Source organism: Ambystoma mexicanum, chromosome 8 (genome assembly GCF_040938575.1).
Source record: "Ambystoma mexicanum isolate Mex_15411 chromosome 8, UKY_AmexF1_1, whole genome shotgun sequence".
NCBI classification, from domain to species: domain Eukaryota; kingdom Metazoa; phylum Chordata; class Amphibia; order Caudata; family Ambystomatidae; genus Ambystoma; species Ambystoma mexicanum.
Window position 1 is genome coordinate 1,498,932,562 of NC_090929.1, and position 27,737 is coordinate 1,498,960,298.

Here is a 27,737-nt window from a genome sequence, read left to right on the forward strand (position 1 = left end):
CATTGTTCACATGCCCTCCTCAGACCCAGTGTCTCCAGGCAGGCTCCCCTGAAGAAAGGTGCGCCCCTGCAATCCACATAAGTGTGTCTCCATTCAGCAGTGTTCCAGCCCTTTTCTGCATGCCTCATGCCCCTCCATCCCCCCTCCAGTATCAATGGCTGTTAGCACCGGTGGCCGTGCCCTCCCAAGGTGGATGGCCGGGAGGGAACGGCCAAGGTGCCAAACACCATGTACACTTCAAAGGTAGCTTACGCGCAGGGGCCATTGTTCACATACCCTCCTCAGACCCAGTGTCTCCAAGCAGGCTCCCCTTGAAGCAGGCCGCACCCTTGCTAGCCACAGAAGACCACGCCATATATACGTCACTCATTCACATACACACCCACTTTTCAAACTCTTTATAAACCCCCTTGATATTTATCATGAGAACATCTGTGAGCACTGCAAGTCAACTCGTGATTGTGTTACCTGTGAACATCTCTGAGCAGTTGAAGTCAACTCGTGATCGCGCTACCTGTTCTCCTGCTACTAACTACTTTGCTTGCTGAATCTGTTTGTTGGTCAAGGTAAGGGCAGGCCACCTAATCATCTCTTCCTGATGTCTACATTTCTATCTATTTCAAACAAATGTACACAGTAGTGTAATGTTCATTCATCTCATTGCCATTACTATTGACTTCTGTTTAATTTCTGTCAGTGTCATCAATTGTCATCAATCAATTCTGTAAGAAAATTATACAAGTGTATATTTGACTATGCAACACAGGTTTTGCCTCTGTGACCAAAAGAAACATTGCATAGAAAAATGTATGATATAATTCCATCTTTCTTACGCATTCATGCAACATACTTTTTGACGATGTGGACTTACAGATTATTCAACAATGCCTGCTTGTTTGGTTTACTGTTGCTGTTCTAAGACCCATAACAAACCTAAGGGTACAATAATGCATATATTCCCGAGAAATATAGATGTGATAAGAGAATGGGGCAGATAGTGCAGATTTCCGCCGGACGAGCTTGAAAGTCGAGCCCAGGAAGTCTTGGGGGACTTGAGGGGAGATCGATTCTGCATCTGCAGCCTGCACTTTACCACGAATATGTATGACGAATCGCAGTACAAAAAGACGCATTGACTCAGAACGTCTCGTAAATTGCTTCCAAATGCAATCCCAACTCTTAATTCACACGCTGCCTCAGGTGAGTCACGGTTCATGAATTAGCTGTAGGCCTTGGGGTACTAAACAGGTAACTAAATGGACGGATTGGTATATTTACCAGATTGTATTGCTTTATAACTACACCCCATTTTGCTATACATCTGTCCCTGGTTTTAGGAGCATCATAGAAAACTATTTATGGACACAGTAAACTATGCTATACTGCCCTTGGAAATAAGCATAATCTTTTCCTAATTGGTTGCTTTACATGTCAATTCTTTTAGGTTAGCACATTGACTGAACCACAGACTATCGGTGGTGACATCACCGACATGTCAAGTATACCAATGGTGAGCCATACAGACTTGCTGAAGTTCATATTCTTCTGAGTTGGATCTACCCACATTTCTAATTTAAATCTAATTTTCCCTTTACAACTCTGTGACAATGCATTGAAATTGAAGGAGCAAGATTCTGCATCCATTTCTTTCCAGGAGTGAACAACAACTTCGAGTGCCTATCAGGTACTTTTATTTTGCTATTCGAATCCAGAAAATGTATTATGCACGGAATTTTAGATAATATGAAATAGCTACGTATCCTTTCATTTGTTTACATAATGTTTCATTCATGGGTTTTTATTGAAATGTACCATTGTCTGCATCCCATTGTGTCTGTTCAATTTCACTTTTTTCATCCAAACTAAAACAAGTACTGTGTTACAAGGGGATGCTGGTACTTTGACTACAACTACATCATCCTTTGGAGCTGGTCTAGAGCATGAGGTATGCGTACTGACAGTTCCCTTGCGTACTGACAGTTCCCTTGAATGAAAGAAAGTATATCCTACATCTGATATTATTAGACAGTGACATTATTATAAACGAGGATCTATTCAAACTCTGTCAGAGTGGTCGCGGTTTAAGCGATACGTGTTAAAAAGTCTGTGACTAACAAAGGACAATGTAAATTGATCACAAAATAGGAATACTGTGAATAAGAGAATGAAAGTGATGAACGGGCAACTGGAGGGGAGCCAGTGAAGTGTGAGCAAAATGTTGATCAGGCAACACAGCTGTAAATGAAATTCGACCAAGTACATTATAGAAAGGGGAACCAAAGAAGTATCAAGAAATGCAAACCCTGAATCTAAGAACTTGTGAAACCCTGTAATTCACCAAAGTGGTAGAAAGCTGGGTATGGGCAACTGGTTGCGTGACCTCTAACAGGTGGGCTGTGCAGCCTATTAACTGCGCCTAGACCAGGACGCCCCAATAAGGAGAAGCATGAAAGCAACATTGAAATACGCTAAAGCTGAACATTGTTGTTTTGAGAATCAGCATTTGAAACTTGGGGAAGGGAACCCCTAAGCCCCTTTGGAATATTGTTGTCTGGGAAATCAATGCTTGAAGCTTGGGGAAGGGAACCCTAAGCACCTTTCTGAACTGTGGCTGGAACTGTATCCTGAACTTGCAAAGGGGACTGGAGACTGCTCCAGACTTTATGTTGAACACTATTTAGTTTAGAACATCCCTACACTACATTTCTATATTAGACGTGAGGGCAAGCATAGGTTTTGACACAGACAGACCTTTGAGGTGGACTTAAGGATTTAGACTTTTCCTTAGTTTCTTTAGTTAAGGATATCTCCACCATAGCAATAGGGCAAGTTAGACATTACACCCATCATGATATTTTAATAAAGGTTTTCAAAAAGGTTACATCTGTTGTCTGTGTCATCTCTTGATCCCATGCCTGTCTCACACAGGAGATTATACCGGGTGATCTGAAAGGAACTTTAACTGAATTCCTGGCAGGCGTACACCAGGCAGAGTTAAAGAAAGTCTTACAGAAAGACTGTTGCAAAATGTGTGATTTGAACAAGAACTTTGTGGGTCCAGTGAAAAAACAAAGGAACTGTTAATGAAAGTAGAACTTTTGCCATCGTATTTAAGAAACCAGGGGAAGGGAACCACCCTCTGGATCCAAGGGTTTCTAACTTGGAGAACATTTTTGTTGGAGTCATTATTACATTGTTGTTTTGAACACTTTTTGCTAACATCAAGAAAAATACATTTCCTTGCGCCCTTTATTGTGTTGTTTTAGTGTGAGGGTCAGGATGGGATGTTTTGGACACAAGGACAGCTTTTCAGTTACGGACTTCCTGAAATACAGCCTCATCACGAGTTTGGCGGTAACCCTTAAATTACCTCCGCATTTAAGGGTCTGCCAAATCACGGGTTTGGCAGCATTTACCCCCAGCTCTAAGCTGGGGGTAAATCCGCCAGGAATTTTCCAATCTTTGGCACAATTACTGTGCGGTAATACCGCCGACGGTAGTTGTGCCGAATTGGGCCCAATGGGGAATGGGGAATTCCTGAATGGGCCCAATGGGGAATGGGGAATTACTGTTCCGCCAAACCCATGAGCTGGCGCTAATAGCGCCGGGGGGTTTGGCAGTAACGCTATAAACCCCAGTTGTTTCCCGGCCATTACACTGCCGGGATACCGTCCAACTTGTGGTGAGGCCTATGGACTGATCCTTAGTTTTCATTTTTAGGTAGGGAAATTCCTTTTAGGATAGGGCCAGTTAGGACATTTCCCAACCCGTTTTTGTTTTAATAAATGTCTTTGCTTGAGAATATGAATACCTTGTGTCCGACTTTCACTTCTGACCCCACACAGTATTATCATCAAATGCAAATACGTCATATACCAGATATTGTCAACAGATGCTAGGTTCTCACATCCTCACATCATATGCCAGACATTGGCAGAGTGCATTCAAAATCACTAGGTGCTTGCATCATATGTCAGATACGCCCACATACTGGAAGCACTTGTATCATAATAAGTAGTCCCATCAAATGCCAGAATTTCACATCACATGCTAAGTCAGTACCTCAAATGCTAGGTATTTTTAATTGAATAGCATTAATTCACTTCATATGTTTGATATTATATGATTGAAGGGGAGTGCAGTACTGTACTCTACATGACATGCAACAAAAGCTCAAGGAGAGGCGAGAAAGTGGGAACATCTGACAGTGGGAAATGCTCATGGTGTCCTTGGCAGTGACCCTAATCTTCTGACTTTTTAGAACTAATACCAGCTTTTTTAGAAAAGTACTTTTTCCCATTTAGACCAATGCATCTGTGTATCTTGGGATGTAATGACTAAGGGCCTCATCACGGGCTGGGCGGAGGGGTAAACATGCTATGTTAACGCTATTACCGCCGCATTTCCGCTCTGCCCAATCCTGAGTTTGGGTGGAAAGTTGGGAGATTCATCTCCAGCTTTGAGCAGGAGGTAAATCTGCCGTCTTCCTGTGCATTTTTGGTGCATTTGCCACAGCACAATTTGCGCTGGGGTAAATGAGCAAAAATGCCCATAGAGGCCTATAAATTCTGAAAAAAATGGGGATTTAAAGACTTGCGGGATCTGGCGCTAATAGCGTCGGACCGAGTTGCAGTAACGCTATTTGTGTTGGGCGGTATTGTGGCGGATTTACCAGTGGGAAACCACCCAACTTGTGATGAGGCCCTAAATCGGCAACTGTGTTTTCGGGTTACCTGGCATCTAATCCGGACTCCGCCACTTGACCCTGTTACTGTATGTGCTACTTGACCAATCCCCTTACCTCCCTGCACCAGATTTCTCTTATCTGCCAAAATCTGGAGCACTTTAAATTGGCTGACTGCAATTAGGAAATGATGAGCTATTCAACAACACTCATCTCTACAATTACAGCCCAGGAACAAAAAATAACAGGTATGCGATCTTGAACACCCACTTTACAAAGATGGCATAATCTAAATTTGTTTTATACCATTCCAATCCCTTGTAAGTATTTGTATTTGTAGGTTTCCTAATTTAAGTGCCAAATTCAATGATTCCCTATGTCCAGAATTGTCCCCGTAACATAAACGACAGTAAGACCTTTTGGGATTTAATAGCACAAACAGCAGACTAAAACACTTCTAGGAGCTAACAGTTTTGTAGCAGTCACATCAAGACAGAGGGAGGGGGGAGAAGGGGAGAGGGGGAGGAAGAGAGGAAGGGAAAGAGGGAGAGAGGGCGATGGAGCGGGAGGGAGAGGGAGAAGGAGAGGAGGCGGGAGGGTCAGGAAGTTAAGCAGGAGTGGAGACAGGAGGAGAAAGAAATGGGCCAGGAGAGAGAGAGGTGAGAGTAGAGAGATGGAGATATAGATGGTGGATGATTAAATAACAGAGGTAGGAGAAGGTAAGGGAAAAGATCCGAAGTGAAAGAAGCTAGAAGACCAGGAGAAGGAGGTTAGAAAGGCCGAGAGGGAGAGAGAGATAAAAGGTGGTATATTGAGAGAGAAGAATTGAAAGACTGTCACCAGAAACAGCTAGTAAAGCGCTGTCAGACTATCCTTAATTAGGTCACTTAGAATGTCCCTTAGGGAGTTAGATTGAAACGGTTACAACCTTTAGGCCCCCCTATGATAGAGCCATGCTGGCTGTAGATTTCCTCAATGTTGTATGTCTTCCCTATGTTCTTACGAACAATGGCAAGTTGTTCTATATGTGAGCTGTCTAATCTCCCCTCCCCTTCTGAGGTAATACTGGAGAATTCCCCCACACCAACAGCAAATGTTAGCAAGAGCAAAGAGAGGGGATGGGAGCATGTCATTTCCTGGGCCACTCTGTCCCCGCACACGGATTGCCAGGATTCCGACGTACGTTCTGTGGTTTCTGGGAATTAAAAATCGACAATAGGTGTTACTCTCATTGATTTAGGGCCTCATTACGACCCAGGCGGAATGGGTTTAATGGTGCCGGTGCCGTTAAACCCATTCCGCCCTATTACGAAGTTCCCTCGCAGGACCCGCTCTGGACGTCTGGTCAGACCAGATGTCCTTTGCGGGTCCCGCCAGGGACCAGGGAGCTAACAACGGGCCCGTTTTTAACGGGCCCGTTGTTAGCTCCCTCCTCATTCCCATTGAGCCCTATAGGGGCCCCATTCCCATTTGAGCCCCATGGGGGCTCGAATGGGGATGGGTAAATTGAATGAGGAATTACCGGGTCCTCCAAGGTTGGAATGGCCCAGTAATTCCTCATTCAAGGAACCCGCACCCGAGTTTGGAGGCAGACATGCCGCAAATAGCGGCATGGCTACCTCCAAACTCGTAATGAGGCCCTTAGTCTTCCTGGTACAACATGGAACTCAGATGCACACAGATCTACCATGCTGTGGTCCCAGTAAAGTTAATTCATGTCATGTTATGTTACTGAGATTTAAATCGAACTATATTCCCAGTTATCCTTGGGCCTGGCACTTGGGCGGCATGCAGCATTGTCGTTTGTGATGTATACTGATGTCCTGTGGCAATTGAACATGCATGGCCCTCTATCTAAACACAGAAGTTCTATTAGGCTTCCCTCCTCAATAAGTAGTTGCACTGTTGCAGTGCTCCTGATTGAAGCCATGTTATGATCTATTGTTTTGACTCAGATCCTGAATTTGACCTGCCTGATTGTTAGGCCTGCTTGGATTAACCTCCTTTGGCGTGTCTCATGGATTCTCTTTACACCAACTGTATGTTTTTCCTCAAACAAAAGGGGGACCTTTTGCATTCCTGATTACCTTCCCCGTTTGAATCACGGGGTGCCTTTGTTTTCTTCCCCCTTTCTTCACCTCATTGCCCTTCTCCTCCATTTCAGACCCTCGTGCTAACGGGTTCTGGGAACATTCTGCGTCTACGTGTCTACAGGTTTGGGAACTTGTTATGTTTGCGTTATTGGGGTTGTGGAACATCTTGTTGCATCTTCGAGCCATTGGGCATCCATCGCCTAGTTAGTTCACATTGACCAAGAGAACATCAGGTTCCCAGGTCCCTTTTCTCATCTTTTGCGTTTCATGACAAATGTCTTCCCTGGTACTAACTGGTGTTTAGTTTTCTTTCCCAACGCTTTGGGCTGGAGAGTAGACTGTTTACCTCTCCACCTTTCTACCCGTCTTTAGTTGTTTAATTTATCTTACACTGTAGGAGGTTAGGTCGGGAGGTGTGTGAGGATTGTCCTCACAGCCAGCGGTGGCTCATCCATAAACGGTGAGAGGGTGTCAACCCACCACCTTCTATGCAGGTACTAATCCAGCCCAGTAAAAACCATGAGAGCTCCATCAATGGCAGTGACCAAATCAAGGTGTGCTCCTGGTATGGGTTTAGTGTTAGGGAAATATGGTTCCCCTTACCTTACAGTTTCAAAGCCAGGCAGACCCAAAGGGCCATGTAAGGCCGAGGGTGTTTTGATTCCCCATCCTTGCATGGGCCATTTGCATGCAGGCTGGGGTACTGCAGGCCCAAAAGTGTTTAGAGGGCGCTCTTGAGCATCACCCTGTATCATGAGGGCCTGGGACATAAAACTGAAGGCACTCAAGATCTGCATACAAGTTAGTAACTAGTAAGGGAGAAGTGTTTAACACTGCCTCCTGCTTTCTAGTTCCTACCTGTGGGGTGCATGTAAAGGGTCATCCATAGCAGCATATGGTAATAGCGGGAGTCCTAAGATGTGGAGGAGCAGAGACAGCAGGTAAGAAATAAAAGTTGTGTATGTATGTATGCATGCAAGTGGTTGTGTTCATGTAAATGCATGTAGGAATGCGGGCGCATGTGAAGTACATGCAGTGTGTATGTTGCTGCATATAGTTGTTTATATGTGAATGCTTTGTGAATGTGTATGAATGTGTGCTCAGAGGGGGGAGGAGGACTGGTGATTGTAGAGGGGGAGTGCGGAGGAGGGAGTTGACAAGGTTCCTGTGCACAGTAAAATTCATGAGTGCTTTTACTTAGGGGTAACTGGCATACACAGACACAGCTAGCAAGGAACCGATTCTTACAGCAGAATGGCATTGTTACTGGCATTATGGGCAAAGCCAAAATGTTAGCATTCTTTTTTGGGGATACTGGAATTTTAATTGACATTTAAGCTAAGCCTACAATATGAGTGTTCTCATGTGGGTAGTCCAGCCTACATGATCACAGAGATGTTGTTTTGGTATACAGGAGGTCTGGGGTTCACACTACACATTCACTGTTCAGAACACCCAGGGCCCAACAAACCCTCCCCCGGTATACAGACGGAGTACTCAGCCAAGGGCAAGTTAGAACTGTCCTTTATTTTCCATAACAGACAGGGATCATACAGGAAATAAGGAAATCTCCATCAATCACAGCTCCTGAGCCCATGTCAGGGGCTTTTGTTGAGGTTTGTCATCACAAGTTGGGCCTTTTCCCAAAAAAGCTAAGAGCATACATGGTTGGGTGGTATTGCCTATAGACAGCACCTATAGAGGTTAGCTAACTGGTCCTCACATATCAGGTGGCTTTGCCTGAGCCTTCCTCGAAAACTATGACATAGTTGCAGGGTTGTAGGATTACCATTGGCCCTTGCCGTTTACCATCCACACCTGGAATTTTGTTCCCTGATTGGCTGTAATGGGTCTCCCCAGGCCTGGGACCCAGCTCTGTTCTCAGCACTCCATGTACCTTCTCAAGGACTGTTGGCTTCATTATAAGTGTGCCCGTCTGGAAACAACAGTGCCGGTATGCTTACCGGCACTGTTTCCAGACCGGCAGACTACCGTTTTGCCTGCCAGAGCCGCTGTGCCCGACAAGTCTGTCCCTGCTGGGCACATCGGCCACGGTAGGCAAGCCGTCATGGAAGCACCGGCACCGTTAACAACGGTGCTGATGCTTCCGTGGTCCCCATTCGCATAAAGTCCCCATTCGCATAAAGTCCCATAGGATTCTATGGGAATGTGGACTTACAATTTTGCTGGTGCCTGACTTTCCAGACTGCCAGGGATGAAATCCCTCGGTGTTACTGGGAAGTCAGGCACCGGTTAATAATTATGGGTCCGTCGGCAACCTGCCGGTAGCACCGGCATGTTTACCGCCGGACCCGTAATGAGGCCCTATGTGTCCCCATTGTTGCTACTAGTATAATCACTTTGCCTTAGAGAGAGCCTGCAGGTTGTACGTTGTAAAACAACACATGTATAATTTCTTGTCTGCTTCGCTGTGAACTGCTCCTCTTCCCACCATGGGTAACTGGCTATTGTTTGGCTCACGTGGGGGAAGACCGCAAAATGTAGCTTTTCTGTCTGCAATTAGTGAGGATTTATTCTGTTATTTTGCAGGTGGCTCCTTGTCTCTGGGGCCGGGAATGTTCCGCTTGTCTCTGACCTTGGCTGTGAGCACCAGTCCTGGACAGTGTGCTGCAAATTCTGTTTTACGTTTGTCCCATATTCTGAGGCCTGTGGCTTCATGTAATTCTACTATAATTATGCTCTGATTTCTATATGTCTATATTGTATTATTTTCCTTATGGCTTAGTGATACTTGGTCCTTCCAAGTTCCATATACGATCCTGTAGTTCCATATGGTTAGTTTCAATAAGCGGCTGCAAGCTTGCTCTGCATCTCTTGCTTTTCTTGCGTTTCTGCATTTCTGCGTTTGGCTAATGGAAAGGAAAGATTTCTGAAAGTATGTATAAGTATCTGTCCTCTATCTACAGAGCTGTATAAGCATGTTCTTCGTGTGTGCAACGTGTGTGTCCATGTAACTTCGTGCAGGGAGGCGAGTTTGCTTCATGGAGAATGTTACTATGTCGTGGTGTCTCTAATGATGTCCACACAGCTGGATATTTGTCATTAATAGATCAGGTCCAGGGAGGCACCTGTATCTAGGAAGATGTCAGCTGGATAAGGTTTGATTGGTTGTCTTAGAGAATATCTGTTCGCATAAGTAGATGTCACTGGCACCCCTGGGGGCTGGCCAAAAAGTGACTGGCATCTTGCATTTCTGGCTCTTCGGGATGTCATGCTTATGGGGGTCCAGAGGAGGATTCCATGGACCCTCTCTTCAGTCCCCCCTCTGGTCTGGTCATAGTTTATCTTCTTCAGCAAGGGTTCTATGATTGGCAATTATGACGTGCATGACACCTTCTAAGACATTTGTTCAGCAACAGTTTGCAATCTGCGAAAGCGCAGACACTATTCTTTGTTACAGAGAACATAATGCTCTTGTTCTGTGAGCGAGCTGTGTTTGTAGGAGAGACACATTCCAAAGCATGCTATCTTCTAGTTTCTATTCGTGTGCTGGGGGTCAGCTTGATCTAAAGGGGCCCAGTAAGGGGGGCCGTGAAAGAGAGTATAATTCATGTCTTTAGCTGTCTATTTCTACAATTTCTGCAGTTTCAGCGAGACCAGCTGGCACCTGCTTGGTGATTAAATGGCTCTCTGCTCGCCTTCAAGGACTTGTGAGGGAGGAAAACAATGTATTTCTGTCTGGGCTAGTCTCTCAACTTGTGGCCTCATTCTGTACAGGGGCAGAATGAAATAGAATTCATTTTGCAAAGCGTTTGAACAGAAAAGCAAAAAGCAAGAGAAAGCATAATGGCGAATTCTGTTGGTACAAAATGGACGCTCTATGGTTATGCTGATGATTCTATACTGGCGGTGCTGGGCATATGATGTGGTTGGTTTTCGGCCAACATAATATACCATCTATTCTATGGTAGGGTATTTTTCTAAACTAACAAACCCTCCTCTTGGCCGTAAGCCAAACGCATCAACCATACATTGCATCTTCCTCTGACCATGTATCTAAATCTGAACTATGCATACTGCTGTAATCGTCGTCATCAATATCAATTGACATAAACTCTTTCATTGTTTGCGTTTCATTATTTGCATTCGTATCCACTTTGGGAGTTCTTTTCTCTGTTATCATGTGTATGTATTCATCGCTTATTTCAGAGCAAATAATTGGCAGGCACTGTGTGCAACAACAACATGTCAGAAAGATCCCAAGTATTGTTGCTAAAATTGCACTTAGTTTCCATCCCCATGAGCGTAGTAACTCCCAAAACCAGAAACTTATGTTCAGTTCCCAACCACCTGTTGTGGGGTGAAGGTCAGAGCTCAGAACGTGTAACTTCTTTATTGCCTCGAAAATCGTAGGAAAAGAATCACTTACAAATACGCAGCACGCTGACCCCACGATTTTGCAAACACCTCCATGGTCAGCCAAAACTGTGTCACGAGCCATTCTATTCTGAAGTGTCATTAATCTAATTGCCTTCTCTTCTAGAGTCATATTTTACAGTATATCAGTCGTTCCATTTATTCTTTTTTCTACAATTCTTGATAATCTTCTTATATTATAAGAGTTTATTGCTTGGCCCCAAAATGGTATAAATGATTTTGCTATGTCCCCTGCAATAAATCCTGCTTCATCATCCCAGCGAGGCCTTGCTCTAGATAATTTCGATATATCTGATGTTCGGGAAAGGAATACCCCAGGGAAGTGGATCCCTAAGTAAAATGTTCCCCCCCAATTTCTAGGTAGCCAGGGATAAGCCTTTTCTCCACATATAAAATAAAGGGGTCACCTACATATATCGGTTCTTCTTCTCTCTCAAGTACGGCAATATTCATGCATCTATCAAATGTCCCTACTGAATAGGAGCCTCTTTTCCGTAAGCAAAATGGAACAGTGAGAGGATTGTAATTTATTGTATATGAGGGGGGCACTACATCTTTGTTTTCTACTCGGTTCATGTAAAACGTGATTACAGTTGACTTATAAGGCACATACAGTCTGTCTATCGGCGTTACTACTGGTTTTATTAATCTTGCTTTGTTAAATATGGTGCAACCTATGGGTTTCATTACCATTTTTTCAAATTGTTCTATGTTTGTCTTGTCTAATTGACCTGTGACATTCCTATTCCACTTTCCATAAAAGAGTGCACTTAGTGATGTATAGCATGCTGTGTTAAGGGGTAATGGCTGTACATACCAACCTATTCCTTTTCCGCCATTCTGGGTTAAATGCATGCAGACCCAGCAGTTAGTCTTGTTCAAGATTGAGTGAGTCATATTCATAATCAAAAGCAGTGTGTTATTACCATAACCTTCCCTGGGTCTTACTTCTATTGGAGGGAGAGTATAAGAGTATGGATGGACTGTCTGTGACAGATGCTTTTGTGGCAGGCAAAAGAGAACTCAATGGGTGCACGCTCTCCAGATACCATTATACTGGGATAATGGTACATAGAATACCCAGAAGTGTCATAATCATTAACATTACTTTCTTACAGCAATTCTTTCTATTTTTCTTTATAGTCTCTATATTTATTACATCATCAGTGTTGGTGCAGGAGGGGGCAGAAACATGTATGGGCGTCATGCGTGACTCTTCTTCTCCAACAATGTTCGTCGTGAATACTTCTTGCAGCAGCACCCGTTGAAACACCAGCAAGTTCGAAAATGTTGTCAGCGTGTTTTGGCCAGTTCTCGGCAGCCTGGATTGCTAAGCGTAAGGCAAGATTATCGTGCTCCTTCACATTGTTCGAAAGACTCCAGAGCAAACATCAATTTCCTTTGTACCATAAGCGCCCCGCTCGTTCGCACGGGATGATCAACAAATGGATTTTTATTTTCAAAGATAGCACCGGGAATGGCGTTCCAGAGCTTCCAGATTGGTACAACCCCCACGCTCCACTTCCCTAGGCCTCCGATTCCCAATTCATCTGTGATGGGAATAGAGGCAACAAATCAGATGACTTTCGATTTTGAGAACGTAGGTTGTACCGTATTGGCCCAGGCACTGGGTGATCAATGAATAGTGCAGGTGCACTTCCAGATGCAGGCCAAAGTGATGATGCAGGCTTTATGCCAGCCTGTGACGATGCAGATTCAGCTGGGCACAGTTGGGGCACATCTAGCCCTTTCTCCTTTTTAGCAATCCTCTCAGGCTTTCTCTCAGGCTCAGGCAGAATTTGTGGCAGAGAACTGGCAATGGTGTCTTTCGAGTCAGAGGCAGCCGTCTCTTTCTGGTCGTCTGGATCAGGCAGTTCTTTCAATGGCGATGGAATTCTTTTTGTGTGGGTGGCATGGATCCACGCCTTACGACCATCCACACAAACTGCAGTTTGTGTTGCCAGGAGTACCTGGTAAGGGCCACGCAAGCGATGACTTCCGATCAAAGTTCTTTACCAGGATCCAGTCGCCCGGCTGCAGACAATGCCCCGGACCTGTATATCTGACAGGAAGAGCCTTCTGCACCTGCTGATGAATCAAACGAAGCTTCTGCGTTAAAATGTTACAGTATGTACTAAGCACAGGGTATTCCACTTCAGTCAAGCACCTGGGCTTTGGCGCACACCATACATTAGCAGGTCTCCCCATCACAATCTCCTATGGGAAGAGTCCAGTCCTTGCTTGCACAGATGTGCGCATGCACAACAAAGCTAAAGGCAATGCATCTGTCCATTTTAGTTTATTCCCTGAACATATCTTGCTAATCTTACTTTTCTTTTTTTTAAAACTCTTTTTTATTAGTGGTAACAAAAAGGCCAACAGCACCATTGCACGGTTCATTTCACAGATACAACATGAATAAATTGGTTCAATGCAGTTTAACAAAACAATATCATGGTGACAGGTCATCATCAGTAATCACAATGCACAGGTAAACTCTAAACGGGCCCCAAATGTCTTTAGGTCTGCACGTCGAAGGTTGGGTCAAAACAAACTGCTCCTCTGACTCATTGACATGTGTCAATTCTTGTAGGAATTGGTTCATGCTGGGTGGCAGAGCGCTTTTCCACTTCAATAAAATACATTTTTTGGCAATCGCACATGAAATGTTGAATAGTCTTCTGATTTTTTCTGAGTGCTTGCCTATGTCCCCAAACAGATATTTCTGGGGGGTCAAATCGAGGGGAACCTGAGTTATTTCTTACAACATTTTTGCTACTGCCCTCTAGAACCCCCCAGCCACCGGACAGTCCCAGTACATATGAAAGGAACGGGCTTGAGGAGCATTGCATTTGGGGCAGGCATCCGGTGCGAGCTTAGCGATCCTGGCCGGCATGTAATGTAATCTATTTAGAATTTTAAATTGGATCAACCTCAGGCCAGGGTTAAGTGAGATATTTTTAGTTAGTGAACAGTATCTGGCCCATTTCTTCTCTTCGATGGGAACTTGTAAATCTGCCTCACACCGCTCCCTTATCTGATTCGCTGTCGGGGTGTGGGTCTGGACTTCAGTGTATAGCCTAGAGATTCCCAGCCCATTTTCAGCTGTCACTAGCTGTATACATGGATGTGGTGGAGGTTCGTCCGGGAAGAGAGGCCACCTTTTTTGAAATGCAGATCTCATACGGTAATATTGCAGCGTTTTCAGTGGACCATCTCCCAGTGCCCTCAGCAACAGACCCAGGTCTGAAAAAGTGCCATTGACAAACATGTCACCAAGCTTCATTTCACAGTTAGGGTCCCAGGATTCCTGTATGCTCGGGTCATATGTAGGAGGAATTCCCGGAAAGTTCCACAGAGGTATCTCAGGGTTATAGGGGGCCTCAAGTCTAAACCTGTTGTATATAGCTTCCCATGCCCTGACTGTGCAGCTAACTGGATTGTATTCACACGTGTCTCTATAGCGTGGATCAAAAATGACTGATTGTATGTTTGTGGGATGTGTGGTATATTCTTCTATCCATGCATGGGGTGTGCTGTACTCGTCATTGTACCAATATTTAGCAAATTGAGCCTGGGCCACATAATAGTAAAGCTCGAAATCAGGGGCTGATATACCTCCCGAAGAATAGGGTTCTGTCATTTTTTCCCAGCTTATCCTCGCTGTCTTACCGTTCCAGAGAAATGTTACCGCCATGGATCTGAGTTTGGCGAAGAAGGCTCTGTTAGGCCATATAGGGATGTTGACAAACAGATAAAGAAGTTTAGGTTGGATAACCATTTTAAGAATAGCGACTCGACCGGCTAAAGAGATCGGGAGTCAACCCCACATCTGGAGCTTGGCCATTAGAGTTTGCAGGGCGCTTTCGTGGTTATCTGAATATAATGTAAGCTTATTTCTGGAGACTAGAATTCCCAGGTATCTGATACGGTCTTCAGACCATTTGAGTCCATCTGTCACTGTGGGGCACTGGGTGGCCGGTGTAAGCGGAAATATTTCCGATTTGGCCTTGTTTATCGTGTACCCAGAGTAATCTGCAAACTCCTGCATCTCTGCCATAATGGGTGTTATATTGAGTTTAGGTTCCTTGACACATAATAAAGTGTCATCCGCATAGAGCGATATTAGCTGGGTAGATCCCTTCATTTTGATCCCTCTATCCGCATGTCTCAGACGGACCGCGGCCGCCATTGGCTCAATGGGTAATGCGAACAGCAAGGGCGAAAATGGGCAGCCCTGTCTGGTTCCCCTCCCCAACAGGAACATCTGGGAAATGGCTCTATTGGTCAGGACACGAGACCCAGGCTCTGTGTACAGTAATTTCACATATCTTATATAGTTGGGCCCCATCCCAAACGCCCATGACACAGAATCAAACGCTTTTTCAGCGTCAAGGGATATGGCCACTGCGCTCCTCGCGGGATCAATTTGTGCCATTATGCCAAAGAGTCTTCGGAGGTTCAGGGCCGTAGATCGTGCAGGGATAAACCCGTTCTGATCAGGATGTACTAGGGTAGGGACTGCCGGCAGAAGCCGATTCGACAGGACCTTTGCAAATATTTTAGCATCGGTATTTATGAGTGACAGGGGCCTGTAGGACGAAACGTCCTGTGGTGGTCGCCTATGCTTATGGAGTACGGTTATAATAGCTTCTCTCATAGTTGGGGGTAACCTGCCGGACTCAAGTGCCTCCTCCCACACCTGCAGCAGTATCGGAACAAGCTCCTCGTGAAATTCCTTGGAGAATTCAGCTCCCAACCCGTCCGACCCTGGTGCCCTACCCGAAGCCAATGCTTTGACTGCTTCTACAATCTCTTCCGCAGTCACCGGTTGATCTAGCGCTAGGCGTTCTTCATCGGGGAGTTTAGGAGGGAGAGAGCCTCAAGGTATATCTTAATTTCTGCGAGTGTTTCTTTATTTGAATATAATTCCTTGTAGAATTCCATAAATTCCCCATTAATGTCTTCATCTCTGAGCAGTACCCTTCCCTGTACAGTGCGTATACTTGTGATCTGTGTAGGTTGTCTATCGTGCTTGAGTAAGTTGGAAAGCATCCTACCAGCCTTGTTACCCTCCCTGTACCTGCGCGCGCGTATAAGGGCCACCACGTATCGGACCTCCCTTATGGCGAGCTTATCAAACTCTTGAAGGTGCGTGTGTATATTGGCTAATACTGCTTTGTCTTGCGTGTTCGTGTATGTTTTCTCCAGAACATCTAGTTTGCTTTTGATAGTTGACAACTCGGTTCTCAAAGCCTTCAGGATACCCGTAGTTTTGGACATCAACACACCCCTTATCCAGACCGTGAAGGATTCCCACACCATTGAGTATTTGTCAACTGATCCCACATTGTTGGATAGAAACTCTGTGATCTCAGCATGGAGTGCTTCTACTGTTCCCGGGTCCCCCAACATTCCACCCGGCATCCTCCACCTCCTAGCAGGGCATGGGGCATTCCGGAACACTAGTTCCAACATCACTGGGGAATGATCTGACAATGTTCGGGGAAGGATTTCACACTCCCCCACCACAGCCATCAAAGACATGGAAACAAACCAATAATCAATCCTAGACTCTGAGTCATGTACCGAGGAATAAAATGTATATCTCCTGCAATCAGGATGAGTTTCACGCCATGCATCAGCAAAAGTTGTGACAAAACATGTCTCAAATTTAGTACTGCCCTACTTGGGGTTCTAACCACCTTCAAGGATCTATCAAGAACCTGGTCCAAGGCCAGATTGAAGTCTCCCCCCCATAACACATTTGGAACATCAAGTGACATAATTATCTGGTATAAATTCATGTAAAAAGCAGGGTCATCAATGTTAGGCCCGTACGTGTTGACCAGGAGTATTTGTTGAGTAGCCACCTCCCCCCAGACCATGACATATCTGCCCAGAGGATCAGCCTTGTGACCACCCACCCTGAACTCAAGGCTGGATGAATAGGGGTGATCACCCCTCCGGACTGGGATGAATAGTCAGTGTAGAACCTCGGGGGACCGCACCTGGGCAATATATGGGTGTTGCTCAATCCTACCGCATGGGTCTCTTGTAGCATCAGGATTTGGGGATTATGCCTGGCAACATAGTTGGAAATCCTCTTGACCTTAACCTGATTATTTAATCCCCGCACATTCCACGTCAGGAGTTTAACCGTAAGCCCAACACCGGGGCTCTGAAATGGAGCATTAGCCATTGTCAAACTCAACAGGTTTACAGTAATCGTGCAACTCAATCGGTGCCAGCCTCGATGCCACCATAATTTTGCTTTTCAACCACCAAGTCCCCTCCAACCACTTCACACATGAACATGGCTCCGTAGAGTGGCACCAACCCCCAACAAGATGCCACCATAAGTCAATACAAGAGCTGAATTCACCAAACCCCTCACCCTGTCCCATCCCCCCACCCTCATCATCACCCCCAACTTAACGATGTGTCCAACAAAACTTATGGAATATTCCGCGGGTGGCCATGTTGCTTCACATGGCCGCCGATCAGGTCCAACAACTCCACCAACCAAATTGCCTGGTACAGCTTGATCCGATACTTATCTTGAATATAGCCTTAGAAAGGGTTGACAGTCAAGTCTTTCTTAGTGTGCAGGTCTGGGTCTGTTGTTTTGTGCCGGTCTGCCGCCTCTAGGAGGAAGGGGTATGGACGTTTCAATATATTGCGTGGCTTCGGCCAGAGATTCAAAGAAATGGGCCCTTCCCGCGTGCTGAATCCTCATTTTTGCCGGGAACATCAAAGCATATGGGATCTGCGTTCTCTTAGGAGCCTCTTGACTGGCTCGTAGGATCTTCTGCTTGCCTGAACCCCCGAGGAGAAATCTGGATAAACGTGAATGCGACTTTCCTCATATTGGAGGCTGCCCGCCTCTCTTGCCTTACGTAGTATTGTATCTCTGTCCCTGTAGTTGAGGAGTTGCGCGATTATAGTACATGGTGGTGCGCCTGGTTTGGGTGCTGGGGCCAATGTACGGTGCGCTCGTTCCACCAAAAAATGTTCAGAGAATGTCTGCGGTCCAAACAGGGTTTTAAGCAGTATCTCGAGTTGTTTCTCCATCTGGCCTTTGCCAAAAGATTCCGCTATACCCACCACGCAGATATTGTTTCTCCTGGAGCACGACTCTAAGTCCTCGCATTTGTTCTGTAGTTTCGCCATGTTTTCTTTGATTTGGGTGATGTCATGGCTGTGATGTGAGATAGTGTCTTCATTAGTGCTTATCCTGCTTTCGGTTTCTGTTATATGCAAACTTTCTTTCTCCACTCTAGCCTTTAAGGAGCCGATTTTGGACACTATGTAATCTAATTTCGTGTTGACTGCGCGGAAACCATTCTGCACTATTGTGGTTAAGTTGTCTAAATTCTCACTAGGCTCAGTATTGGGGGCCTCGTCAGCTGACGTAGCACGAGTCTGACTGCCCGTGTAAGCGTCCATTGGGTCTTTCTTCTGTTTCCCCGGAGTTTTGGAACTTTTTCCCGACTTCTCTGGGTCGCCCATGATACTGTCGGAATCGTGTTCCGAAATGGTGCAGTATACTGTTAGCCGAATTTCTATCAGAGGTCTTGGGGGGGGGCGCGTGTACCACCGGGATTCGCCGGTCCAACGGGACGGCAGATAAAGTATATCAGCTCTGTTACGCTCACCTGGCTCCCACAGGGGCGTCGATCTGAACTGGACTGCTGCGGTCTCCACCAATGTGACGCGTAGTGCCGAGATGATGGACTGGACTGGCCCACCTAGCTTCGTTTACTTGGCCCGTAGGAATATTCTTCTGCAAATGGAGAAAGGGAATTAACCACCCGTGGAGTTGAGCGTTAACCGCCCCCACTCCCGCTGTTCTCCCCACTGATCACCTTTGACATCCCCTCTCATGGTCTCACCTGATGGTTTGGAAAGATGAGCTCTCCATCCTGCATTGAGCGCAGGGTCACGTAGATAACCAGTTGCTTCACTGGCTCGAAGGAATTGGTGAGTTCCAGAACAATATTGACTCTGAGATTCCCGGCAAGACGCCGTAAGTATGCAGTTCGTAAGAGTTCAAATGTCTGACTTTCACTCTTGTCCGATTCCTTGCAGGTTGCAGCTTGACCCTAGCGAAGAGTTCCTCGTGGCAACCGGTAATATTCAGGTAAGGATTTGTATTATCCAACGCAGTTCGATGAAATAATGTCAATATGTAACCTGTTGCTTTCTTTCAGGTGCTGAGAGAAAGTATGAAGTCTCGGGGAATAATGCCTCCGGCGGTAAAATCAGGTAAGTCTATTGCGGAGAGGAGGTTTCCCCTTTTTTGTCCCTTGGTTACCTTGCTGTCCTTTTGTTTCCCCTTAGGGGCCGGGGTTCAGCGAAGATGCAGTGGAAGCTGCGCCGACCCGTGAAGAGGTATAGTACCCCCGGTGGTAAAATCAGGTAAGTCTATGGGGGTAACTAATATTGCCTTTGTGTATTCCCTTGGTTCACCTTGCTGTTCTTGTCTTCCCCTTAGGTGCTGGAGTGCGGCGGGAACATGCAGGAGGATGCGGTGGAATGTGAAGATGCTGCAAAGGCCGGTGAGTTTAGCGCGGCGCTGCAGCAGGCGAGGCGACGCGCATAAAATAACTTATTTCTTCCAGCTCGAAGGCGCAATGGATCGGGAATTCAGGTAAGGATCAAGGTATTGCTCTTGTTCTAACCTTTTCTCATTCTTACTCCCTTTTTCTAGGAGCTCCAGACTCGAGGCGGCGTGGCAGAAGAGTGGATGCAGACTTGCAGGCACGGTGAGCGTTACGCTGCTGGATGCAGAATAACGCGAAGCGTGTGCTGCTCTTCGGGCGTGGTTTAAATAGCCTCCAAAGTAGACCCAGGTAAGTATTTCTCCCCAGCCCCACCCGAGTAAAAAAATAGTCCCTAGATAAAGTAGTCCCTTCCAAGCCTCTTTTGGCTTGGAGCTCTTGCAGCATGGTCTGCAGCAGGTAAGTTTTAATCTATGAGCCTGGCGCCTATGGCGCCAGGACTGACTCTCCATATGAGCCTGGCACCATAGACGCCAGGACTGCGCCCAAATAGCCCCTAGCAGGGGTTGTTGGGCTTGCTTGGGATAACTTGATGCCTGCTTCCGGGGTTGCTGGACTTGGTCTGGGTCCCTGGGGGTTGGCATCATGACAGGCTCAGTGAGGATTGTCGCCGGGTCTGCAAGCCGCTGTCCCTGGAAAATAATGTGTCCTTTTTCGGCCACTCATCCGCCGCCCAGCCGTGCCTCCTTACCAGACGTTCTTGTCTCTGGGCCTCTTCGCGGTCCTGAATCGCGGGTCCGCCGCACGCCTTGCCCTGTGTTGTAATGCAGGTTCCGGAAGAGGCTTTTTTCTTTGGAGCTCAACGGCCACGGGCCGCCACACACCGGGGCCGGACTGGAACGCGGGTCGGTTCATCCGATTGAACCACCCGCGTCACGGCCAACCCAGAGACCACAGCGTATTACCAGCAGGGCGTAGGGCCTGGGCCACAGTTCAGGCTCCTCCCATCAGGGGCCTCGGTCCTTCAGTCACGCAGCGGCACTCGCATGGATCTCCCTAGAGCTCGGCGCAGGATATATTCAGCCGCGTGTGTCGGCCAATCTGCCTGGGGCTGTATCTCCGGCATTCCTGGCCTCTGATTCACAGGAGTTCGACTGACCCACCACGGATGGCTGGGCTACCTTCCCAGAACATTTAGGATGCGCAGGCAATGTTAAAACGGATTATATGGCGCAGGATATCTTAGTGGAGCGGGAGCTCTGGAATCGCAACAGCACCCCCGCTAGTCTTACTTTTCAATATGCCGTTCTGGTGTTCAACAAGACCAGCACTCATCGGGTGTCTAGCACAATGGAATCGTTTATCAATCTGAAGGCCTGCACAAATCTGTAATATTATGGCGGCAACAAAATGCGAGCCGTTATCTGACCATATGACCCGTGGCAGGCCGAATCGGGAAAAGTATTCTTTTAGCATCACTTTTGCCGTGCTTATTGCAGTGCAGTCCTTTAGCAGGTATGCTTCCACCCATTTACTGAACGCACCCATTACCACCAAGATGTATTTTAGGTTCTGACATCTTTCCATTTCTATGAAATCAAAATGGATCACTTCAAAGGGCATAGAGGGGGGGCCAAAACTACCTGTTGGAGTAGCTGTTCCTCTTCCAATATTGTGTTGCAAACACGTCATACAATTCTGAACTAGTCTCTCAGCATTTTTTCTTATGTGCGCGTTCTGCCATACTGTAGCCAGATGCTGAACCATCTTTTTTGCGCATATGTGAATGGGGCTGTGGGCCGTGGTTACATAGGAGTTGGGCAGCATCCACTTTATACTTTCGTTGTCCACCCAGCATCCTTCTAACTCTAATTCTGCGGAGCCCTTAGCCCACCCTTTTATTTCATCAGCAGTTGCATCCGCCTGCATCTCTTTGACTGTGGCAATCCCATTTTCTATCATGCAGGGCACTTCTTCTGACTGTACTATCAACATTTTCGTGAGCAAATCAGTGGCAGTTTGTTTTGCAATTTTGTCTATTTCCTTCTCCCACCTTACATGTTATTTTGTTATGCGCCTCGCATTTCTTTATTGCCAGTCGCTTTGGACACGTAAGTGCAGACAACAATCGCGCTATCAAAGGGCCATGTTGGATTTTAGTTCCATGTGATGTTATGAAACCCCTCTCAGCCCAGAGTCGGACAAAATTGTGCACCGCCCCAAATGCATACTGACTGTCAGTATATATGTTTACATTTAGATTTTCAGACATTTCACATGCTCTTGTCAATGCTATTATCTCTGCTGCCTGCGCTGAATTGTATGGAATTCTTTTGCTCTCTACAATACTCTTTAGTGTCATGATGGCATAGGCAGCAGTTGACGTGCCATCAGGTAATTTAAAAAAGGAACCATCACAAAACAGTTCTCCGTCTGGCTCATTCTGTGGGGTGTCTGTTAGATCAATTCTCCCTTTCAATTCTTCCTCCGTAACCATTAAACAATCATGGGGAGGTGATTCATTTTCACCCACTTCTTCATTGGGAGGGGGCATTAATTCTGCAGGATTCAAATCACAACACCTCTGAATTTGAATATGTTGTGCAAACAGGACAATTTCATATCTAGTCAATCTAGCTGATGTGAGATGTTGCATCTTCGTTCTGTTTAAAATAACATCTACTGTGTGTGGCACCATCAAAATTAAGGCGTGCCCCAACACCATTCCCTCGGTTTGTTTTACTGACGCGGCAGCTGCAGCAACAGCTCGCAAACACGGCAAAGCGCATGCTACAGGGTCCAGCGTGGAAAAAAAATAACTGCATGGTCTATTTCTTCCGCCTTGTTTCTGGGTCAATACAGCCAGCGCGCAACCCTCATTCTCATGCACAAATAATTTAAAAACCTTTTCATAATTTGGTGTGCCCAAAACTGGAGCTGAGCACAAAGCAAATTTGAGCAGATCAAATGCATTCTGACATTCCTCATTCCATGGCAAAGGCAAGGCAACATCCTTTTTTGTCAATGCCACCATTGGCTTCACAATCATAGCAACATTTGGTATCCACTGCCAGCAATGTGAGGCCATGCCTATTATGGCTCTGACTCCTTTCTGTGTCTTTGGAATAGGCATACCAGAGATACTTTCTATTCTTTCTGGTGTTAGTCTTCTCCCCTCTTTCGAAAGTAGGTAGCCCAGATAGGCCACCTCCTTTCGACAATACTGGAATTTTTTTAAAGATTTTAAGATGCTTTATGACCATGCAATGCTAAATGTGTCAACAACATGGCGGTACCCTCTTTGCAAATGTCTTCTGAGTCAGCAGCAATCAACAAGTCATCAATGTACTGCAGTAATACACAACCCGCTGGTAGCTCTAGCATATCTAGTTGTTCTTTTAATGCCCTGCTATAAATACTTGGGCTCTCAGTGTAACCTTGTGGAATTTGTGTGAATGTGAAAGAACACCCTCCTAGTGTGAAAGCAAATAGGTATCTGCTATCTTGGTGCACTGGAATGCTAAAAAACACATTCTTAAGATCAACTGGAATCATTGTCAAAATGGTAGTGACATCTGGGACCAATGGAAATCGGGGATCTACTACTTTATTTAATGCGCGTAAATCAATTATAAAACGAAACGGTATTTCATTACCTCCTTTCTTATAAACTGGAATAATGGGACTGTTACAAGTGCTACCAGTAATTTCTTCAATCACGTTTCTTTTAACCAAATCAGAAATAATGCATTTCAATGCTTTCTCTCCTTCCACCGAAATGTTATATTGGGGAATACGTGGCAATGTTACTCCCTCTTTCAAAACGACTCTCACTGGCTCGATTTTCAAACAACCAACATCGTTATCATTCATCGCCCATATGCAAGTCGGTACCTTACTTAACTCTGTTGGCAGGGGTCTGGACAAGAATTGGGACACTGGCATTCCTTGTGGTGTGATCGTCAAAAACACTCCATCAGGAGAAAAATGAATAACCGCACTTAGTTTCTTCAAAAAGTTTAAACCTAATAGTGTCTCGCCACAATTCTGTGTCAACAGAAACGGGCAACACTCAGTGAATTGTCCCAGCGTTATCGGTGCGGACTGTGACACAGGGCTAATTACTGGGGTGCCTGCGAACCCTACTGAAACATTTTTTTGCCCTGACAATGGTTTTTCTGGAACCAAGTGATGGTCTATTGAGCACTTCTGTGCACCTGTGTCCACTAGGAAAATGTGCTCCTTATTCCCAACTTTCATTTCTATGTAGGGTCCTTTCTGGTCAACGGGAATAGACACTGGTACCGACCCCTTGGGCTGTCCTAGTGGAACAATACATCATCTGATGTATAGTCACCAGAATAGTATGTATTTGATTGAGTATCAAAAACATTTCCATCTCCTGCTCCATTCTGCTGATTTTGATTTTGGTTCTGATTCTGGTTGCTATTTTCTTGATTATTCTGATTTTGTTGTGTACTAGTGTTCCTATTTTGCCCCTATGCTCCCGGGCGACCTCTGTTCTGTCTTCTCGGGCCATTCTCATTTCTAGTCTGCAAATGTGGACACTGTGCTCGCCAATGACCCTCTTCCTTACAGTATGCACATTGGTTTAGTCCAAGTGGACTCCATGCATGTTCGAGTAATTCCCTCTTCCTTGTGCATTTCCTCTTCCCCTATTATTATTTGCTACCTGCTGTAGTAACACTCTTGTTTTTAGATTCACTCTATCTTTCACCTCTTTTTCTTTTTCTGTATTTACTCTATTTTCATAGTACTGGGCCATGTGTAATACCTCACTCTGTGATTTTGCTTGCCACGCACTTTCAGATGTCATTATCAAATTTTGGATTTGAGGTAACAACCCTCTCACATATTTGTCAACAAATAGTCTTTTCCCGGGTTCAGTGCTTAAATCTTGACCACTAAAATCTGTAAACACTTCTTCAAATCTATTGAAATAGTCAAGCCAACTCATCTTTGCGTTGCACGCATGCAGTTAATTTGTCCCAGATAATTCTTCTTTCAGGTACTATAACCTTCAATTTCTGTACTATTCGTGCCGGTAACACTGACATATTTGACAATGGCTTTTCACCCGCTTTTCTGTCCGCATCCTCTTTTATTAAATTTTCCCAAGTAGCACCCAAACTTTCATGATCATCTACATTCCTAATTTGCTTCCATACATCTGGGAGAATTACAGGGAATAATAGGTCAATATTGCTCATATTAAAAATCGCCGATTTCAAATATGATTCAATTTCTTTATAGAATCCTGTCGGATTCTTTCTTATATCAGGGATTGTTTGTTTTATATTATTCACCTCTTGTCTAGAGAAAGTGACATTTACATATTGTGCTGTATAATGCGCTTCTGTCACCTTCGCTGGTTGCCTATATGCGGCAGGAATTTCTACTTTCGGCACAAAAGTGGGTGGGACCTCCCTCATGGGAAATATCGCACTTGCTCTTCCTTCTTCCTCTCTCTTATGAAGCACTATAGCTAGATCAAGGGATAGGGCAGTCTTTTCAGTTTCCCGTGAAAACGCTCTTTTGTATACTGCAATTATTTCAGGTGGGCAGCACTGCTTTTTCTCAACACATCTATCTTGCAAATATTCAACCATTACCTGCAATACCTTTCTTTGCATCTCTATTGTATACTGATCAAATGTATCATGCACCTCCATTGTAGGAATGCTAGCATCTGTAATCCATCTAAGCGCCTCTCGCGTACATATTTTAATTTCTTCACTAAGAGGTTTTGATGGCGGAAAAAAACGCTGTTGCACACATGGTGCTGTCTCTTGTCTCCCTCTTCTTACCTCTTTGTATCGAAACCCAGGAACAGAAAACATCTCTGAATACAATTCATCAAGTTAATTTTTAAACTCAAAAAGCCTGTCCACGTGTTCCTTCATGTCTGAATCACTTTCTCTTATACGTGAAAAGGCATTCAAATCCCGCAACTTCTGCGGTGGCATCATACTAGTTAATTGCTTCCATCTTTCCATAAGATATTCTCCCATGCATTCCAACAATACCTGTTTTTCACTGAGCTTCTTATAATCATACATCAACCCCAGCTTCGAGGCCTCATCATTTCCTTCGATATATATTTCTGCCTGTTCTTTCAACTCCCTCTTTCTCTCCCTGCTGACCGCACTACGAGTTATTATTGCATACACGCTTTGTGCATTCCCTGTCTCTCCCATAATGCCTTCTCTGATAGCTGCAGATTCAAGCTCGGTAGGTGGAGGGGGGAGTGGGATCACGTGTTTAGGAGGGGCTGGTGCAGATGGAAAAACTAGGAGGGGGAGTGGTAATTGTAACTGGGGCTGGGAAGCGGGGATGGGCTGCGGCTGAAGCGGAGCAATGGGCACTGCTTCAATTATGTCAGTTTTACTTTTGGGGTGTTCTTGCCTTTTCTCATTTAAAATCTTATTGATTATCATCTGATGCATGCAACTCTTGTTGAGGATATATTCTTTCTATGCCTAATTGAAGGCTTCTATCTGCCCTTCTGATATCCTCATCCCACTGTTTTTCTTCCTGTTCTAATGCTCTATCTGCATTAGATGTGTGCCTACTCGCATGTTTCTCTCTGCTTCTTAAGTGGAGGTTAGCTTCCTTCCTCCAGTCTCTAATGACGTAAAATGTTGCAGGGCGTGCTTTCTTGCGCAGCAATACTGATTCCAAATGCTCTATTCGTGGCATATCAAAACTACCATTTTCTGGCCATTGCAAATCTTCTACGTGTCTGGTCTGCCTATGCCAAATTTCACAAAACATTATTGCCCCTACTCCATACTTCACATATATCTCGAACGCTGGTGACCCACTAGACAGGAAGACAATTTCCCAGGCATGTTTGATCCTATTCGTACCTTACCCTGGGGGTTTGATCTTGCAAGAGCAACTCTCAACCAATATCAGGGCTGTTAAGAATCGGGGCACGACTCACCTGATCAATCAGTTCGTCTCTCAAGACGCAATTCGTCCGTATACAGACGCAACCAAGGATCATCGTGTCTGCGTATCTGGCTCAAACTGCCTCGTTTCGGGACCCTCGCCTTCTTGCTCTCTGGGCGGACTCATCGATCAGGGACCGGTTGTGTACAGATCTGCAATGGAGTCTCTCATCACTTTCACAGGGGCGCCCCGAACACCTCTCGATCCCGGCTTGACGGCCTCGTCCTCGATTCGTTTTTCTCGCCTTGTTTAAATTTCAATGTACACGATGGAGCAAATGGAGGAGGGTCCCTATTCGGGCGCCTTTTTTTCGACGGGCCTTGAAGACCTTCGAACATGGAAACAAGGCACAATCACCATACACGAACTGATACGCCAGACACAAGGTTCAGTTCCCAAAATCTAGGGTTTATTGCAAAGTAAATAGTCTCAGTCGGCCGACCGGATCTCACGTCTCGCAACGTGTGTTACCCAGACCTCGTGAAACGCAAGAGAGCAAGCATTCTACAACAGTCACATATATACAAAAAAATCATCATATTATCAGTTAGTGACACATCAAAACTGCCCATAGTGTATCTTCTTCAGCAACGGTTTGATGATTGACAATTATGACGTGCATGACACCTTCTATTTATTCAGCAACAGTTTGCAATCTGCGAAGGCGCAGACACTATTCTTTGTTACAGAGAACATAATGCTCTTGTTCTGTGAGCGAGCTGTGTTCGTAGGAGAGACATATTCCAAAGCATGCTATCTTCTAGTTTCTATTCGTGTGCTGGGGGGTCAGCTTGACCTAAAGGGGCCCAGTAAGGGGAGGCGTGAAAGAGAGTATAATTCATGTCTTTAGCTGTCTATTTCTACAATTTCTGCATTTTCAGCGAGACCAGCTGGCACCTGCTTGGTGATTAAATGCCTCTCTGCTCGCCTTCAAGGACTTGTGAGAGAGGAAAACAATGTATTTCTGTCTGGGCTAGTCTCTCAACGTGTAACTTGTGGCCTTGCTCTGTGCAGGGGCAGAACAAAATAGAATTCATTTAGCAAAGCATTTGAACAGAAAATCAAAAAGCAAGAGAAAGCAAA